This window comes from Apium graveolens, chromosome 8, assembly GCF_009905375.1.
Source record: "Apium graveolens cultivar Ventura chromosome 8, ASM990537v1, whole genome shotgun sequence".
Taxonomy (NCBI): domain Eukaryota; kingdom Viridiplantae; phylum Streptophyta; class Magnoliopsida; order Apiales; family Apiaceae; genus Apium; species Apium graveolens.
This window is the reverse complement of record NC_133654.1, coordinates 154,776,238-154,796,300: the sequence shown is the minus strand read 5'-3', so window position 1 is coordinate 154,796,300 and position 20,063 is coordinate 154,776,238.

Below are 20,063 nucleotides of genomic sequence, written 5' to 3'. Positions count from 1 at the left end.
GGACTACATTGACTACATTTTTTCCTCTCTTCTGCGTTTCTCCTCTATTGTTGATGTCCCGGACTAAGTACTTGTTCATATTTCCTTTCTTCACCTGGTCTTCAATGAAATACTTGAGTGACAAGCAGTTCTCAGTCTTGTGGCCATGGGTCTCATGATTAGCGCACTGCCTATTGTAAGGCCTGCTCTCCGGAGGAGTTTGCATTGGCTTCGGAGGATAATAAAAAGGTTTGTCTTTTACCTCCTTCAAGATTTCCTCCCGGGTCATGTTGAGAGGAGTCCAGTTCGGCTCCTACTTCGGCTCCCGGGGTTGCTTCGCGGGTCCTGGATCGCTCTTTGACTCCTGCTTAGGACCAAGTCTCTGAAAAACCAGAGTGGTTTGTCTTTCTTGGCTTTGTTGGTTTTGCTTGAACTTCTTATCCTGATGGTAACCCCCTTTCGGTCGGTCATCAATGTTTTTGCTCCTGGTCCCCCTATTCCGGGTCATCCTCATTTCCTGGAGCACATCTGTTTTCTTTATGAACTTGGCAGCCATGGAGTAAGCTACTGCCAGACTTTGTGGCTCCTTATTGATCAGTTCTACGATATATCTCTCATTGTGCTCTGGGTCCAAGTTTCTCCTGAAAATGCTCAAAACTTCCCTCTCATCCAAGCTCGAGACTTTATTGATTGCTTCTTGGAACCGGCGCATGTACGCAGAGAGAGACTCATTATCATGCTGCCGTATTATCTCCAGGTGACACATGTGCATTTCGTGCATTTTGTTTGCCCGAAATCTTCGGAGGAAAGAAGCGCGAAACTCCTTCCAATTGTGGATGTTGCGGGAGGGGATCCTGCTGAACCATCTCTGGACCCCTCCCTTAAGAGTCGAAGCGAAGAACCTTGATTTCGTCAAGTCATTGTAATAATATATTTGCGCGATCTGCTCAAAGTAGTTCAAGTGCTCCTCCGGGTCTCCCAGGCCATCAAAGGAGTCAAAATTGTAGTGCTTCAAGTCCCGTTGTCGGGGAATAGCCTCCAAGGAGTGGCTGAAAGGAGTTAATATTTCTCTAATTTCTATCCTGGAGACTCTGTCCATCTTTCTTTGCAATTCATAAATCATATCTTTTAGGTCATTCTGCTTCTATTCTTCTTCATCATCAGAAATCAGCTCCAGAGTTGGGTCTCTCCGGGTTCTCTTGGTCCTAGACTTGGCCAGTAGCTTTTCTTCTTCTAACTGCATTCTTTTTTGGATCTTTAGCTCAAGCTTTGCTTCTTCCTCCTTCCTGATTTGCTCCCGCATCTCTTCCAACTTTCTCTGTTTAGCAGCTTCTGCTTCTTTCTTATTACCTTGATCCTTTTTGCTTTTCTTCCCCTTAGTTCCAATTCGGTCAAAGACAGATTTCTTAGATTGCTGGGAGTCCCCGGACTCATCCGGTTCCTCCTCAAGTTCGGCTTCTTCCTGGATCCGGGTTTGCTCCTGCTTGTAGAGCCTGATTGCTTCTGCCAGTTCATCACTTGTAAGGTTAGCCATGTGCTCTTCAGCCACCGGGACATTGGTGTATTTGTATTGGTTTAGCTCAATAAGGCTTCTAGCGTCCCTCGTGTTTACGATTCTCTCCACGACGGGAGTGTGTTACAATGGTTGCTCCTGGAACGCTTCGGCTCCTGGATCTAGGGCCTGGGAGTGGTCCGGCTCCTGGACCTGAGTGCTAGCAGATGGTCTCCCAGAAGTATGCTTTCTTGGTCTTGCCATTTCTCAATAATACCAACAACAACTAACAACAATACGCTACAGAAAATACCAATCTAAGGTTGTTTTTCGAAAATTACAAAAACTACCCAGAACAATAACAAACACTAACAAATGGCTTCCTGGGACTAGTTTAAACAATCTTCTGGGACTACTCAACAATATGGTAGAACAAGTATGGCAGGGTTATATAACACAAAGCAATATTCAAACTAGAGCAAAATTGGGGTTCTAAAACGATCAAAACAAACAATAGCACACACAAACATGGCTTAAATCAATAAAATGGGGCTCACACAAATGTGGCCTAAAATAACGAGCACACACAAACGTGGCTTAAATAAACAACATTCATGTTTATGAGAGAGTTTGGTTGTTTGGGTTCTTACAAGTTAAATAAACGGACTCTTTTAAGAGCTTGTTGATGAAGGTGAATCCAGGGGCACCGAGACCCAAGGATGGAGAGCCCCTCCTTCTAGCGCCAAATGATAACTCCTGGTGGCGGGGCCGCTCCTTCGATGCCGTGCCTGGATCCTTCTCGGCTGTGGGGGTGTAGCTGTGGTGGGGCTCCTACAAAACAACACCGAAGGGGGGTTTGAGTCTTGCGGCGCCTCCGGCGTGAGAGTAAGAACTCGCTTTTGGGGAAGATGAAGATAGATATGAATGCAGGGTGGCTGTGTGTGTATATGAGTGTGAGAGAGTGATTAACCCCAAAACCTTACCTTCTTGGGCTATTTATAGCCCAAGGGTAGGGTTTAGGGGTTGGTACCTTTAAATCGTAGCCATCGGTTCTGGGAGCGGAGGACACCTGGTTGGAGCGGATGCTTTACATGTGTCAGCGCAAGACTGGACGGGGAATGTTCTGAGGATCCTCTGACATGTGCCCTGATTATTCCCATGATTTATGGGTGACAGTTGTCCCTATCATGTGCTTGGGCCAGTGTCCCACGTATTGGGATTTCTCAAGGTTGTTCTTACGGGACTAGGTCAGTCAGGACTGGCAGTGTTCGGGAGTGGACTGATTTAGGATGCAGGACTAGTCCTTCCAGGAGCTGTATAGAGTTGGGAGTCGATGACTAGTCTTCCCAGGAGCTGCATGGACTTAGGAGTCCAGGGCTAGCCCTTCTAGGAGCTGTATGGAGTTAGGAGTCTAAGATTAGTCCTTCCGGGAATTATATGTACTATCAGACATGTTATAGTAATTAAAAATTATGTTATAGTTTATTAAAGAATAAACTCACACTCTTTTTTGAAATATTATTTTTGTTCATAGGGCCATGATATTCTCTTGACTACAATATTTAATCGTGCAACAATTATGGATGATGTGTGTTTCTTCTTACGAGAGTGCCCGTGAAAGTTGATCACAACCTCTTATAATGATATGCCTTGTTTCTTATAGCGGTCAAATAAAGTCATTCTCTGTCTCAAGTTTCTGAGCATTTGGATGCTATCGAAATTATGCACATCTTTACAATATTTCAAAATAAGGTTGATTTGATCCAGAAGAATGTTGCCCTTATGCATGATGTCATTCATTCTTTAGGCTAATTCTGTTAAATCTTTAGATATAGATTGTCCCTTCAGTTCGATAAACTAACCTCCAATTTATAAGATTGTCCCTTCAGTTCGATAAACTAACCTCCAATTTATAATTACATGCAAGAAACCTGTTGCAAAGGTAGAGTCAATTTTTTTTATCGTAGATAACCCGCAGCCGCTACCCTTTGGGTGCGCACTGGGTAAACCCTACGGGTTCACGTAATAGCCTGCAAACCACGTAAAGTCAAAATTTGATACTTGCGATCAGGGAACCTAATTATAATATATATATATATATATATACACACACATATATTATAATTTATTTTTTTATACTATCTATATTATGCTATTATTTCGTTTGATCGGTTAGTTAACATCTTCCTAAAAAATATGATAACATCTTTCAAAATAAAGTTTAAATAAATATAAGTTTAATAAAATAAATAAATGAAGTATCTAATATAATTACAAACTCTATGAATTCTTATCTAACATAATATCTAATTGCACTCAACTTTTTTCTTACCTCTTTTGTAGAAAATCAAACACTTTCAAAATTAATTTTAGTAATTCAAATTATAAATAACAGTAATATAATTAATAAATCAAGAAAAAATATTTTAGAAAAAAATAATATCAACATATCTATATATATTATAATATTATAAGCAAAACATGATTTTGTTTGGTTGATTGATTAACACTTTCCAAAAAAATACCCTAACACTTATCATTTTTCATTAAAAAATAAAAATAAAATTCTACGCTACAGAGTACCCTGGCGAAAATACTTTTTGTTCATCCTGCAGATAAAAATATATATATATATAATTAATTTTAAAAATGCCATATAGACAAGCTATACATCCATTAGTCCCACCAAATTTCCCACACTAAGCACACTTGCACGTCGTTGTCACGGGACTCGCTACTAAAAACCTACTCAATTGGTCATTTATATCAAAAATATATTTGGATTGCAAAATTAATAAATAAATTTGAAAAATAAGATCATATAATTTATATTAAAATTAATATCATAAATTTCAAAAGCTTATATATTTTATTTCATAATTTACCTTTTTTTAATAAAAAGTAAATATAATAATAATATGATAATAAATATTCAAATTAAACAATGAATCACGCATGTTATATGCTATTTTAAGCGTAATAGGTTATGATTGGTTGTTTGTTAAGAATAGTTAACACGACTTTAGAAAACATTATTAATATTAAAAATAAGAAAGCACATGTATCTTTGACTCTTTTAAAATTAATTCAATTATAATTCTCTCCGAGTCGAAGACCAAATAATCCCATAATAAATTAATTTTTAATAGTTAATACACATCACATGAACACAAATCTATACTATATTATAATAGACGAAATATTAAAAGTTTGGTAGTCGGTTCGGTCGGTATTTGTTCAAATTACTTAATTACCCTTACTTAATTATTCTAATTCTAATTATTGGGTCGATCAATTTTAATTCTAATTGATATTGAAGTCAACTTCCTCTATTACTTTACCAATTTCAATTCTATTTTATATTGAACTCTATATCACTATAATTTATATTAAATTCAACTTCTTCTACCAATCTATATTTTAATTCATATCGAGTTCTATATCATTCTAATTTGTTACTTTGGACTAAATTAAATTTAAACAAACTAAATATAATTCTTAAGATTTAGTTGATATATAATGTGAATCGGGTTAAGATAAAATAATAATACTGTCAATCCTCATAAAAAATCAATATATCAATATATATATAATTCCTGAAGTAACCCACCCCTCCAAATTACCAACCATAACCTTAGTTTAGCCTTACCATGGTTAATTTTTATTATGGTAAAGGTCGTTAATGTCATTTCCACATTTATTTTTCCTCTTCATCCCTCCACTTATTCTCTCTCTTCTCCAATTATTATATTACCCTCCACCTATTCTCTCTCTTCTTCATTTTTAATTATCCTCCACTTATTCTCTCTCTTCTTCATCTTTCATTATCCTCCACTTATTCTCTTTCTTCTTCATTTCCTATATCCACTTTATCACTTGTTAATTATTTACATCCATTTATTCTCTCTATCATTCATTTCTTATTTATCCATATACTTACCATTAATGGTATTTTTTAAATCATTTTTCAGTAAATTTTAATTTTCACATTTTTTGAAGTTATAAATTAATATCGGTCTACATTTCTTAATAAACAACTACATACTTTAGTTAAACCTAACTTAAATTAATTACAGTAAAACCTCTTAACATTATAATCATTTGAATGGGAAAAAATTATCATTATGAGTTAATTTTTTAGTAAAGATTAACATATAAATTTATATTTTTAAAATTTAATTAAATCCATATCTAAATCCATATCCAAAAAACCAGGTTTTGTAAATTCAAAATTTTGGGTTTCAAATCGGGTATCTGTCGGGTTAGATTGTGTTGCCATCTTTATCCAACACAATGTTATTCAAAATACCCTTATTTGGTACTATCAAATTTATAATATCCTGTAAATGAATTTATCTCTTACTCAACGGATCAAAGACACGTCGGGACGCCGGGTATAACATGATGATGACTTCCAAAATTTTGGGAGGGCGTCCGTCGGGTTTGATTATTTTGTCATCTTTATCCAACGTACCGTTATTCAACACACTTTTATTTGATACCATAACTTTCTATTATCCTTTAAATTAATTTAACTCTTGCTTAATGGTTTTTCGGGACGCCCGGTATACCATGCTGATTAATTCCAAGAGCTCTTATCAACGGATATAACCGTTAAAAATTTCTCTTAAATAAATATTTTTATTTAATTATTCGAGACTAACATTCTTATTGAAAATTCTAAAATAAAAATATCCTAAACATGTATATATACAAAAATAAGATATGTGTGTGCATGTATTGCATGATTACTTGAATTTTATTCAAATATGATATGTATAAGTATATAATATTAAAATATAAATATTTATTTAAAATTTAAAATTGGTTATATTGTAAAAATCAATCATTAAATAATAATTTTAATAGATATAATTATAGAGTATGTTTAATACGGGCATAATGCTTGTTATACTAATGAACTTAGATAAATAAAATAATATATTTTATTTATGCAGGATAAAAAAATACATTATACAATTGATTCAGACTAACACAAAACTAAAATAAAAATAAAATTCGACCAAAAAAAACATGTATACTAATTATTCAGTCTAAAATAAAATTATCTTATTGATCCGGATTTAAAAAAATTAAAATTAAACTAAAAATAACTAGTTTGATTTGGTCGGTGTATTGGGCATCCGGCTAAAATAAAATAATGTAAATCACTGTCCGAGATAAATCAAATTAATACTTAGACTAAGTATAATTCATATTCTATTCATGTGAAATAAAAAATAAAATTCTATTTATAACATAAATATATTTTTTAAATACACGTAGAATTATAAATAAAACTATATCGTTTAATCAGTAATATTGTCTTTTTCAAATATCTTTTATAGAGTTATAGTTAATCGATTAAGTAATCATCATGCTAAAATAACTATTTTTTTAAGGTCCCAACATAATGCAGACATTATATTTTTACCCTCAATAAAATAATAATTTCATTATAATAATATTTCCCCCTTACCAATGTTATCACTTTAAATAAGTTTAAATGTTCTAAAAAGTTATGAACATATATATTTACTTATATAATTATCATGAAGTCATATCATTTAAAATTTTAAAAGAACAAAATTAAGAATTAAATTCAATTATTTTTTAAAAATTTATGTATTATTAAAAAAGATCTGTGTAGTCCGTGCATCGCACGGATTTTAAGTTAGTACTATATTTAAATATTAAATTGTAAATACATGAAATTGAAACAAAACAAAACTTGTGTTCTCTTACGATCTTACATAGGCCGTAAGAAGAAACACTGATAACTAAACAATGGATATTTTTTAAGTAAAAAGAAAATTTGAATTTAGGGTTTGTACACTAAAATTTTAGTTATAAAATAAAGAATTTATGATGTAAATATTAAAATATGAATAACTATATTAAAATTTTAATATCTTTTTATTTTAATAATATGGTATTGATACGTGATGGTATTATTAAATTTTAAAATATATATGTGAATCGTTATATTAAATATGAACAATATTCAAAATCCGAATTGTTTAAATATCCAAATTTGAATCTGTCAAAAGTATAATATAATAATATATGTATTATTAATTTCAATAATACATAACTATTATATTATATTTAAATATATCTTATAATTATTTTATTCTTACAAAAATTATTATATAAATAAAAATATTATGTTATAATCAGCTAGTGCATCGCACGGGTTATAGGCTAGTTATATTAAAAACGGAACAATGAAAGTTTGGTTGATAGTCGGTCTGGTCACCATAATTTATACTATTTGTATATTATAATAACTGGAATGTGGTATAATTTGTTATATTTTTTTTGTTGTTTTTTTTCATTTAAGACCGTCGGATCTTTTTAATCAAGTGATCTAGACCGTTAGATCCAAATACTAAAAAGATATATACTGCACAAGTTTTTGAGTTCGAATCTCAGCAAGGACAAATATTAATATTATAATTTTACACTACTCAAACTCTCCCCGGTTCGAACTCCGCCAACAAAAAATTATTTACTAAAATAATATACATCACTCAAAGTTTTTAGGTTCGAATTCCGCCAACAACAAATATTTATATTATTATTTATATTATTCAAACTCCCAGATTCGAACCCCCCAACATCAAATATTTAAATTATTATTTAAACATTATCCAAGTTTCAGGTTTGTTATGGATAAAAAACTAAGGTTATTATTTGTTGTATTTATTACTAAGATTCGGGAGCTCAAGGCCTTTAATGGCTGCTCTCGTATTTCGTGGCTCGATCTGCCTTTACGAGATGCCTACGTATCTCTGTGAATTAGAGAATCAAGCCAAAAAATGTAGTTCTGATTTGTGGGGTGAGGCCCCTTATATAGATGTTGGGATTCCTTGAATTGGACTTGGTATAGGAGACCTGGTGGGCAAGTCTCATAATTAGAATAGACTTAGGAGTCCTAGGAAGTAGGAAGCTGATTCCTTATCCTTTTAGGTCCCCTTGAGGCTAATCTATAAGGATTTATATCCTTATCGGGACTCTTCTCAATAGCTGATTTTTCCCTTATTAATTAATTATGAAATTAATTAATAATCAGGGCTTTTGGGCCTTTTTTATTCCACCAGGCCTGATCTGGTCCGTTAGGCTTAACCTTTCTGGTCTGAATATCATACATCTTCTTATTGGGCCTAGCAGCCCATTAATTATAAAATCGGGACTTATTTATCCCTATCATTTGCCCCCCAACTTTTGGGAAACATTGATTAGGTTTCGCAGAAGTTAAATCTATTCGTTCCCTTATAGGGTTTCATTTTTGCATAAAGTGTGGAGCGATCTATACATTTATAATGAATCTTCCTTTTATTCAAGAATCATCTTAATTTCCAGGAATTTTTCCCTAATTTCTGGAATTTTCCTTAATTTTCTGGATTTTTCCCTAATTTACTGGGATTTATCCTTAATTTTCTGGATTTATTCCTTATTTCTGAAAATATTAACATTTTTCAGAGAATATTTAAGGAATTTCCTTATTTTTCTGGATTTTTTCCCTAATTTCTGGGATTTATCCTTTAATTTTCTGGATTTATTCCTTATTTCTGAAAATATTAACATTTTTCAGAAAATATTTAAGGAATTTCCTTATTTTTCTAGATTTTTTCCCTAATTTCTGGGATTTAACCTTTAATTTTATGGATTTATTCCTTATTTCTGAAAATATTAACATTTTTCAGAAAATATTTAAGGAATTTCCTTATTTTCTAATTAAATGATCAGAAAAATAGAACTTTTGCTGCTCAATACATCCTAGGCATTGTTGATCCACGCCTAGGAGACAGTTTCCTAACAACATCTAGGAAACTTGCGTCTTGGGCGTTGTTGGAGGCTGATGCTTCCTGGGCGTTGTTGATCCACGCCTAGGAGACGGTTTCCTAACAACGTCTAGGAAACTTGCGTCATGGGCGTTGTTGGAGGCTGATGCTTCCTGGGCGTTGTTGATCCACGCTTAGGAGACGGTTTCCTAACAACGTCTAGGAAACTTGCGTCCTGGGCGTTGTTGGAGGCTGATGCATTCATAGATCCTAGACGTCATGCACCCACACCTAGGAGACAGTTTTCTAACAACGTCTAGGAAACTTGCGTCCTGGGCGTTGTTGGAGACAGATGCTTCCTGGGCGTTGTTGATCCACGCCTAGGAGCCACACTCCTCACAACGGCTAGGGACAATGCATCCTGGGCGTTGTTGTACCACGCCTAGGAGCCACACTTCTAACAACGGCTAGGGATGATGCATCCTGGGCGTTGTTGAGGACAGATTGCTTCCTGGGCGTTGTTGTACCACGCCTAGGAGCCACACTTCTAACAACGGCTAGGGATGATGCATCCTGGGCGTTGTTGAGGCTGTTCGAGCCTTGATTCATTCAATGAACTTTGATTTTAAATCTTTTCAAAATTCAAATCTTATGGGCTTCCCACCTTTTTCTTAGGCCCAGGCCCGTTTGTGCATCTTTGAGCTCCTCTATATAAGAGGTGGAGTGTGAGTTCATTTCTCACACTTCACTTTCACAAAAATTTCTAAACTTCAACTCTGCAATTAGTCTCTCAAGAATCGCCACCTCCAAGCGATTTCCGGCTTTCTACTCCGCCGCTTTCTGGGCTTATTTTGAAGATTCCGTTTGAATCTTCATCTTCTTTACTTACTTTCAAGAGCTTCCTGAGTTTTTGTCTTCATCCATGGCGGATTCTGATTCATCTCACTCCCATGTCCCCCAAGCTGTTGCCCGTCCCTCTAGGGCCAGCCGAGGTAAAAAATCTCTTGTACATTCCTCAGTTATTTCTCTTAGGGATCTTTTAACCGAATTTGGGCAAGCCTTTCCTAATATGTTACACTTAGATGCATATAATTATCCTTCTAGATTTGGTCCAGATCAAGTAGGTACCATAGCCCGCCTTTTTGGCATTTCTCACCCTTATAGGGCCGAGGCTCCAGGCCCAAATGATAGGGCCTGCTACCCAAAACCTGGGGCCATTCGGGTCTATAAGGAAACCTTCTATGCTGGTTTTCGCCTACCTCCTCATCCTTTTGTTTTTCGCCTTTTGGCTGAGGCCCGAGTCTGTCCGACCCAACTCACACCCAACTCTTGGCGTTTTATTCACTGTTATATGGCCCAATCTCGTAAACACGGTTTTGAGCCAAATGTTTATGTCTTTCGTTATTTATTTAAATTTGTAAATGCTTCTGAGGACCAAGGATGGGTCAAAATAGTTCATAGATCCTTGGCTCGTTCCTGCTTTATTTCTGGCACCAATCCCGACTCGTATCCAACATGGAAGAGTGAGTGGTTTTATGTATTTCTGGATTCCGAGGAGGGTTGGGACCATTTTTTCAGGCCCAACTTCTCAAAAAGTATAGACGGGTCTTTAAGAGACCTAAAATTGGGGATAGATGAGGATGCGGCCATCAAGGCCATTACTGCCGATAACTTGCACCATTGCGCTCTCATCCTTTCAGAGGGTAATTTGCAAGGTTTAGGTCTAAGTGACCTTGGTCCCGAGGGTATTTCTTTCCCCTTTTTGTTCCATTTTCTCCATTCTCTATTTGTCCTTTTTCTTACGTGCTCGTATTTTCCTGCAGCTAGGGCCGCTTTGGACACGATCTTCAAGAAGCGGGAGGCCCGTGCCGCCAAGGGCTCTGCTGTTGAGACCCACCGCGACAAGCGGGTTAGGATTGGTGACGGCCCTTCAGTCACAGTTCAGGAGGCCGTTCCTACCTTTTTATCCCAGAGGCCTCCTAGCCTTGATGAAGATACCTCTCCCTTCACCGTCACTTGGGGCCTTCAGAGGAGGGACACGGTGGTAGGGAGTTCTGAGGCTGCCGCCGTTTGGTCTCAGAGTGTGATCACGCCTCGTGACAGGGCTGAGATCGTAGAGTCTTCTGATGACTTACAGATTGAGCGTCTGGGTGCTCAGGCCGTGGCTTCTGTAAGCCTCTTCCTTTTCTAACTTTTTTTTTTAATTACTTACTGTACTTTGATATGTTCGTGCAAATGAATACCTATCTCCAGGCTGCCCTTCACAATTTGAAGGATGTGAGGACCAGCCTAACTATTGCTGAGAGGGACAAGGATAGGTACCTCAAGGCTTCCGAGGCCAACTTCACTCATTTTCGTGAGGTAGAGAAGGAGCTGGCGGATGAGAAGGAGAAAGTTCGTAAGCTGGAGCTGGATGCTCAAAGGGCCCGAGCTGAGGTGATAGCTGAGTATAAGGCATCTCAGGACTTTCAGGATGTCCTAAATGCTGAGTACGATGCTAACTTCCCGGAGACCTTTTCTAGCTGTTGGGAGCAGATAGTAGAGGAGATTGGGAAGAAGATTCTGGAGGTGACTCTTACTGCCTATCCAGTCCCTGATATTCCTGGGAAAGAGCCTCTTCTTGATGATATCCCTCTTTCTCCTATTCTTGCTTCTTCTCCTGAGGCCGCAGCTGTTTCTCCTCGAGGTGCTGATCCTGTTCCAGTTCCTTCTTCTGCTGCCGATGAAGGAAACATCGATGATGACTTCTTCAAGGATCTTTGAGTATTTTGTTTTTCTTGTTTGGCCCATTGCGGCTTTCTATGTATTGACTTAATCGTATTCAGAGCTTATTACCCTTCGGGGCTTATATTTTATATGTTGCTTTTCTTGCCTCTTTATGTTTTGACTTTACAATCTTAATATGCATTTGAATCTTAAACATCCTTGGATTTCAAACTCTTTAATATGAAGTCTGGTTTTTCAAAACCTTACATAGCATGGGTTCGACCCTAATCAATAATAACTAGACAATGTAAATTCTACTGGAATATAAAATCCTACGCAAGCAAAGCTTCCAGGTGCTTTTAAACCTACTTGTCACAATGACAAGTGAGAATCGTACTTCGCCTATCTTACACGTAGTAAACCTTCAGGTTTTGTGCGTGCCAGGTCCTCGGGACTTCAAAACCATCCATAGTTTCCAGCTTGTAGGTTCCTCTACCCTGTCTTGACTCTGTACGGCCCTTCCCAATTTGGAGCTAGCTTTCCTTTCTGTCCGACACCAGAAGCCTCTATTTTTCTCAAGACTAGATCACCTTGTTTGAAAAACCTCTCTTTAACCCTTAGGTTGTAGTAGAACGAAGCCTTTTTCTGATACTCTACTATCTTTGCATGTGCCTTATCTCACACTTCATCAATTAAGTCCAGCGCCAACCTTTGCCCTTCCTCATTTTCCCCAGCATTGAAAGCTTGAATTCTTGGAGAAGAATGTGATATCTCCACGGGAACCACTGCTTCTGCCCCATATGCCAACATGAAGGGAGTTGCTCCAGTCGTGACTCTACAGGTAGTCCTATAGGCCCATAGTATTGGAAGTATCTCATCCACCCAATTATTTCTTGACTTCTCGATCCTCTTCCGTAGTCCATCCAGGATTATCCGATTTGATACCTCCGATTGCCCATTGGCTTGCGGGTGAGCCACAGAGGTGAACCGTAACTCAATTTCATTTTCTTCACAATACTTCTTGAATTCCTCATTGTTGAATTGTGTTCCATTGTCAGTGACGAGGATACGGGGAATCCCATATCGGCACATAATGTTTTCCCACAGGAATTGTGCAACCTGCTTAGTTGTGATTTTGGCCAAGGGCTTGGCTTCAATCCACTTAGTGAAATAATCAATGACTACAATCAGAAACTTCCTTTGTGATGTGGCCATAGGGAAAGGCCCTAGAATATCCATCCCCCACATAGCAAAGGGGATTGGGGAGTTGATAGAGGTCAGCATCTCGGGGGGTTGTCTAACAACTGGTGCATGCTTCTGACAGTGATCACACTTCTTCACATATTCTTTGGCATCAGCCATCATTTCTGGCCAATAGAAGCCTAAACGGGTTATCTTATGAGCCAAGGCCCTGCCCCCCAGGTGTTGCCCACAAATACCTTCATGTACTTCCTCAAGAGCCAAGCGTGCCTCATCGGACCTGAGACACCTTAAGTAAGGAACCACGAAAGATCTTTTATACAGAATCCCATCTATCAAAGAGTACCTTAGTGCTCGAATAGTTAACTTCCGTGCTTCAGTTGCATCACTTGGCAACCAATCGGTCTGAATGTGAGCCTTGATGGGATCAATCCATGACGTCCCCAGGCCTATGGGAGCCACAAGCTTAACATCTATGCTTCGTGTCTTTAATATACGGAAGTATACACTTCCTGAACTTTCTTCTATCTCAGATGAAGCAAACTTTGATAGTGCATCTGCCTTAGCATTTTCTTCCCTTGGAATGTGTTCAACATGGCATTCATTAAATTGAGTCATCACAGCCCTTACTAGGCGTACATACTTAGCCATCGTATCATCCCTTGCCTCAAATTCTCCCTTTACCTGGGATATGATAAGCTTTGAGTCTCCGCGGACCTTTAAGTTTTTGACTCTAAGTGTCCCAGCTAGACCAAGGCCAGCTATCAGGGCTTCATATTCTGCCTCATTATTTGTGGTTGGGAAGTCTAGCTTCATGGCATACTCAATTAAGAACCCATCAGGGCTTTGCAAAACCAACCCTGCTCCACTGGAGTTTGTTTTTGATGCTCCATCAAAATAGAGAACCCAATACTCTTTATCATCCTTCTCTTTGCTTTCATTATCGACTCCCTTGTCTTGAGGTATGGCATCTTCCTGCCCCCCGACTTCTTGGTTGGGTATGGTACATTCCACCACGAAGTCAGCTAGTACCTGGGCTTTTATGGCCGTACGTGGCTTATACTTGAGATCGAACTCTCCCAACTCTATTGCCCACTTAATCAATCTCCCACTTGCCTTGGGACTGTGAATGATATTTCTCAGTGGCTGATTCGTTAGCACCTCAATCCGATGAGCCTGAAAGTAAGGACGCAGTTTTCTTGAAGCCATTACCAAGGCTAGAGCGAATTTCTCAATAGTTGAATAATTCAACTCAGTGCCATGCAAAATTTTGCTGACATAGTATACGGGTTTCTGGACCTTCAGTTCCTCCTTAACCAACACCGCGCTCAAGGCGCTATCTGAAACAGCCAAGTACAAGAATAAAACTTCATTCAGAACTGGCTTGGCCAACAACAGGGCCTGGCCCATATACTTCTTTAACTCTTCAAATGCCTTCTGATTTTCCTCACTCCATACAAAGCCTTTGATGCTCTTTAGTGACTTGAAAAATGACAAGCACTTATCTCCTGACTTGGAGATGAATCGTCCTAGCGCAGCAACCCTTCTTGTGAGCTTCTGAACATCCTTGATGGTTTTTGGTGGTTCCATGTCCAGGATCACCTTTATTTTATCGGGGTTAGCCTCAATTCCTCTTTTTGAGACCATCAATCCCAAGAATTTTCCAGATCCTACTCCGAAAGCACACTTCGTAGGATTCAACATCATCTTGTGGTACCTCAGGACCTCAAAAGCTTCCCTTAAATGGGCTATATGATCAGTCTTTACTAGACTCTTGACTAACATGTCATCAACATAAACTTCCATAGTCTTACCAATAAGATCCTTAAAAATTTTATTCACCAACCTTTGATAGGTGGCTCCTGCATTCTTGAGACCAAACGACATAACAAGATAACAATAAACACCAAAGTCAGTGATAAATGATACCTTTGGAATGTCATCCTTATGCATTTTGATCTGGTTGTATCCGCTAAATCCATCCATGAAACTCAGCATCTCATGTCCAGCAGTGGCATCAATCAAAGTATCAATTCTAGGCAGCGGAAAACAGTCTTTGGGGCATGCATCATTCAGATCAGTGAAGTCTATACACATCCTCCACTTTCCATTAGCCTTCTTCACCATTACAGGGTTTGCTAACCACTCTGGAAATTGAATCTCCTCAATGAAACCAGCCTCTAAGAGCTTTTCTACTTCCTGTTTTATAGCCTCTTGTCTTTCCGGGGCAAAATTTCTTTTCTTTTGTTTCACTGTCTTCCGGCTTTAATCCACGTTTAGCTTGTGAGTAATTAACTCCGGGTCTATGCCTGGCATATCAGCTGCTGACCATGCAAAGACATCACTATTTTCTTGCAAAAATTCCACCAACTTCCCTCTAAGGGGCTCTTTTAATGTGGCTCCAATGAAAGTCATTCTTTCAGACTTCTCGGGGTCTAAAGGAATAGAAACCAAGTCTTCTGCAAGCTTTCCTCTCTTCTCATCATTTTCTCGTACATCCATATCTTCAATAGGAAGAACCTGCCCCCCGGCTCCATCTGCCCTCAAAAAGGCCACATAACAACTTCTAGCCATTTTTTGATCTCCTTTCTCTTCTCTAATCCCATTTCGGGTGGGAAACTTCATGACTGAATGGTAGGAAGAGGGGACTGCCTTGAAGGCATGTATCCATGTTCTCCTCATGATAGCATTATAAGTTGAACTAGCCTTTACCACCACGAAATCCAGCATCTGCGTTGCTTGCCTTGGTTCCGTACCTATGGTGGTCGGTAATTTGATTATCCCTTCCACAGGACATTCTACTCCAGCAAATCCATATATCGGCATGTCGGTTGGTGTTAACTGGGAGTCGTTATACCCCATCCTTAGAAAGGTGTCGTGGAGCAAGATATCCACAGAAGCACCATTATCCACAAGGACCCTCTTAACCGGGCTATTTCCTATTATTGGTGTTATGACCAGCGGGTCGTCATGGGGAAACTTCACACCCTCTAGGTCGGAATCATCAAAAACCAATGTTACTTCTGTCCTGGCCCTCTTCGGGGCTTCTCCAACAATATGCATAACCTCTCTAGTATATGCCTTTCTGGAATTTTTGGACAATCCAGCAGCAGTTGGACCTCCACAGATCGTGTTTATCACAGGCCCTCGAGGTCTCGGCCCTCCATAAATGGTGTTTATAACTGGTCCTCTAGGCTGGGGGTTTCGCCCCTGATCGTCTTGGTCCCTCCTATGATCCTCAAAGTCCTTCCTTCCATTATTATTCCTATCCCCTCCTTCTCCAGTGTATTTGTTCAATCTTCCTTTTCGAATGAGGAACTCAATTTCATCTTTCAATTGCCTACACTCATCGGTGTCATGGCCAACATCTTTGTGAAACCTGCAATACTTGCTCTTATCTAGCTTGGCGGGATCAGCCTTCAAGGGCTTAGGCCAGCGAACATCTCTATCTTTCTCAATCTCCATCAAAATCTAACTTCTAGGAGCATTCAGCTTAGCGTATTCAGTGAACTTTTGCCCAGGTCCTCCCTTCTTGGGGGTTGAATCAGGGTTTTGTTCGGTTCTAGGATATTTGTCCTTTGCAATATATTCTAAATCAGTTTTCCGCTTCTTGCCTCCAGTGGGCTCATTACTTACTACGGTCTTCCTCATGCTTTCTTCAACTTTGATATACTTCCCTGCCCTCTCCTGGAGCTGCAACATGCTCTCAGGGGGGCGTTTGGCCAAGGACATCTTAAAAAACTCATCCCTAGTGTCTTGTTGCAGTGCTATCATGGCTACCTTATCATCAAGGTCCGGGACTTTTAAAGCCTCCTTTGTGAAACGATTCAGGTAATCTCTCAAGGATTCCTTAGCTCCCTGCACAAGACTCATAAGAGATGCTAAACTTTTTTCATGGACTCTTCCACTGATGAATTGCTTAATAAAAGCCTGACTTAATTCTCTGAACGATCCAATAGAATTTGGGGGCAGACGACTGTACCATCTTTGAGCCATACCCGACAGGGTTTGAGGGAAAGCCCGACACTTTATAGCATCATTCACGGGTTGCAGCAGCAGTGCATTAGAGAATGTCCTAACATGATTAGCGGGGTCTCCCATGCCATCATAGGCTTTGATAGTGGGCATCTTGAATTTCCTTGAGATATGGGCATTCATTATCTCCTCTGTGAAGGGTGGAGTTGGATCATCAGGATCTCCAAGGGGAAGGAGATTGCTTGGATCAGTTCTTGGGACAGCAGCCCTTCTTCGTACCGGACCATCCAGGTCTATGACAGGAGGAGGATTTCTCCCCCTAGGAGGTATCTAGGGTCTGGTGGCCTGGTGAGCCTCCAAATCACGCCTCAGCCTTTGGATTTCAGCCTCATGAGCCCTGATCCTTTCTTGCACTTCTTGGGGATTCGCCCCTGGGGTGCTTTGGGGGCGTTACCTTCCATCGGCCATTGGCTCTTTTCCAGGATGCCTCCTTCTCGGGGCCACTTCATCATCCAAAGATTCGGAGTCTCTCTCAGTGTAAGGACCAGAAAATTCCCGATCCTCAGGGATAGGACCCAAACCTCGTATATAGGGGGCGACTGCCCTCGTGCTTCGCTTCACCCAGCATATCCGCTTCCTCCAACCTCAGGGTGAAGGGGCATCCCATAAGGGGGGTTAGTAGTAACAATAGTTGAATATTCATACCCGACGGGTCGAGAATTCACAGGTATATGTACTTGTTGAACTTGAGGATTCGTACCTTGAATAGTCGGGGGAGTTGTCCCTTGTGGCTGAGGTTGAGTTGCCCCTGTCTGGGCTTCCCCTTGAGCAGATGCATAAGTTGAGTGGGGAGGAATCTTCACGGTTGACGAAATCACCTGAGTTGTCCCTGATGGTGTTCCTTCCTCCAGAGCTCTAATTGTTCTCCGTGTTCTCGCCATGGTTGTTGTTGGCCGTTCCCACAGACGGCGCCAAATGTTATGGATAAAAAACTAAGGTTATTATTTGCTGTATTTATTACTAAGATTCGGGAGCTCAAGGCCTTTAATGGCTGCTCTCGTATTTCGTGGCTCGATCTGCCTTTACGAGATGCCTACGTATCTCTGTGAATTAGAGAATCAAGCCAAAAAACGTAGTTCTGATTTGTGGGGTGAGGCCCCTTATATAGATGTTGGGAGTCCTTGAATTGGACTTGGTATAGGAGACCTGGTGGGCAAGTCTCATAATTAGAATAGACTTAGGAGTCCTAGGAAGTAGGAAGCTGATTCCTTATCCTTTTAGGTCCCCTTGAGGCTAATCTAAAAGGATTTATATCCTTATCGGGACTCTTCTCAATAGCTGATTTTTCCCTTATTAATTAATTACGAAATTAATTAATAATCAGGGCTTTTGGGCCTTTTTTATTCCACCAGGCCTGATCTGGTCCGTCAGGCTTAACCTTTCTGGTCTGAATATCATACATCTTCTTATTGGGCCTAGCAGCCCATTAATTATAAAATCAGGACTTATTTATCCCTATCAAGGTTGGACTCCCGCCAACAACAAATATTATTTATAAACTTACTAATAAGGTTAATATTCAAATCTCATCAATTATATACCATTTAATATTAACAAAAAGAATTTTATTATAATTTTAAATAATATAAAAATATTAGTGAAGACCCGTGCATCGCACGGGGTGTAACGCTAGTTATAGTAATATTTGAAATAAAATACTCTCATAAATAGATTACTATTTCACAATATAATTATATAAATATAAATATAATTGTAATATGTGTAATGGTTTTAATTTAAACTAGCATGAAAACCCGTGCAAGGCACGGGTCATGCTCTAGTATATATATTAAAGTTTCTTGTCAAGCGTGGCTCTGAATTGTATAGTTTTTTTGCATTTTTCTAAATTTGTCAGCCGAAATATGGCCTGTGTTAGGCGGTAGTGGCAGAGTGAAATGACAGAGAGTTAGATGAATTAGTTGATTTATAGCAAGGTGAGTTTTTATTTGATAGCGGTAATCGGTATTTGATTCCTGTACATTGGTCTGTGGGAATGGCCACGTTGTAGCTTTGAACCATGTATGAGTATCTTCCGTCCGAACCAGGTAACAGATAAGCACACGCTCAAGCCCAATGACGAGTAGACACCCAAGCTCAATGACGATACGGGGTTAGTGTACTGTTTCTTCTGCACCACAAACCTTATGTTGGTGGCGTTTGAAGGGGGCGCCTCCAATATGAGGTCATGTGGGGCTCGATTGGTGGGGAAGGCACCAGGGTTGTATGTTGTTAGCTCTGTAGATGGTAGTAGCCAAACTATAGCATTTACAGCTATGTTTGAGGAGGGAGTTTAAGCGGATTGCCTTAGCTTTTTCGGGGTTCATCGGACTGTAGTCTCTGAGTCTCAGCCAGTAATTATGGGATGAACCGGAAAGTATGTTAATGTTAAAGGATTAGCAGTTATTAAGACTCTTCCTATAGTTAATCATCAAACAACTGATGGACTCGAGACATTGGTGGAATTTACTGTCCATAGTTCTTACTGAAACTTTGTTTTTTTCCATTTTATCTGTGCCCTAATTCCTTTAGTATGTTAAGGTATTGATTTGTACAAAACTCTGCATAGTTTATGTCAGGGTACAACTATGGTTTTATTGTAATTCTTATGTCCCTTTTACAGGAAAAGAGTGATTTAAGTTTGGTTGGGAAAAATTTGTTGGAAATTTTGGGCAATTTTGTTACAACATTTTGGTGTTCCGCGGCAAAATTATGAACCTAGTTATTACAGTCGCTTGATTGTATATTGTTGGTGGCGTTTTGGGCCAAAAAATTGAACCGAGTTATTGCAGTCGTTGGATGGTATATAGTTGGTGCCAGTTTCCAAGTAGTGCAACATTTCTTTTAAGTTTTTTGGGTAAAATGAC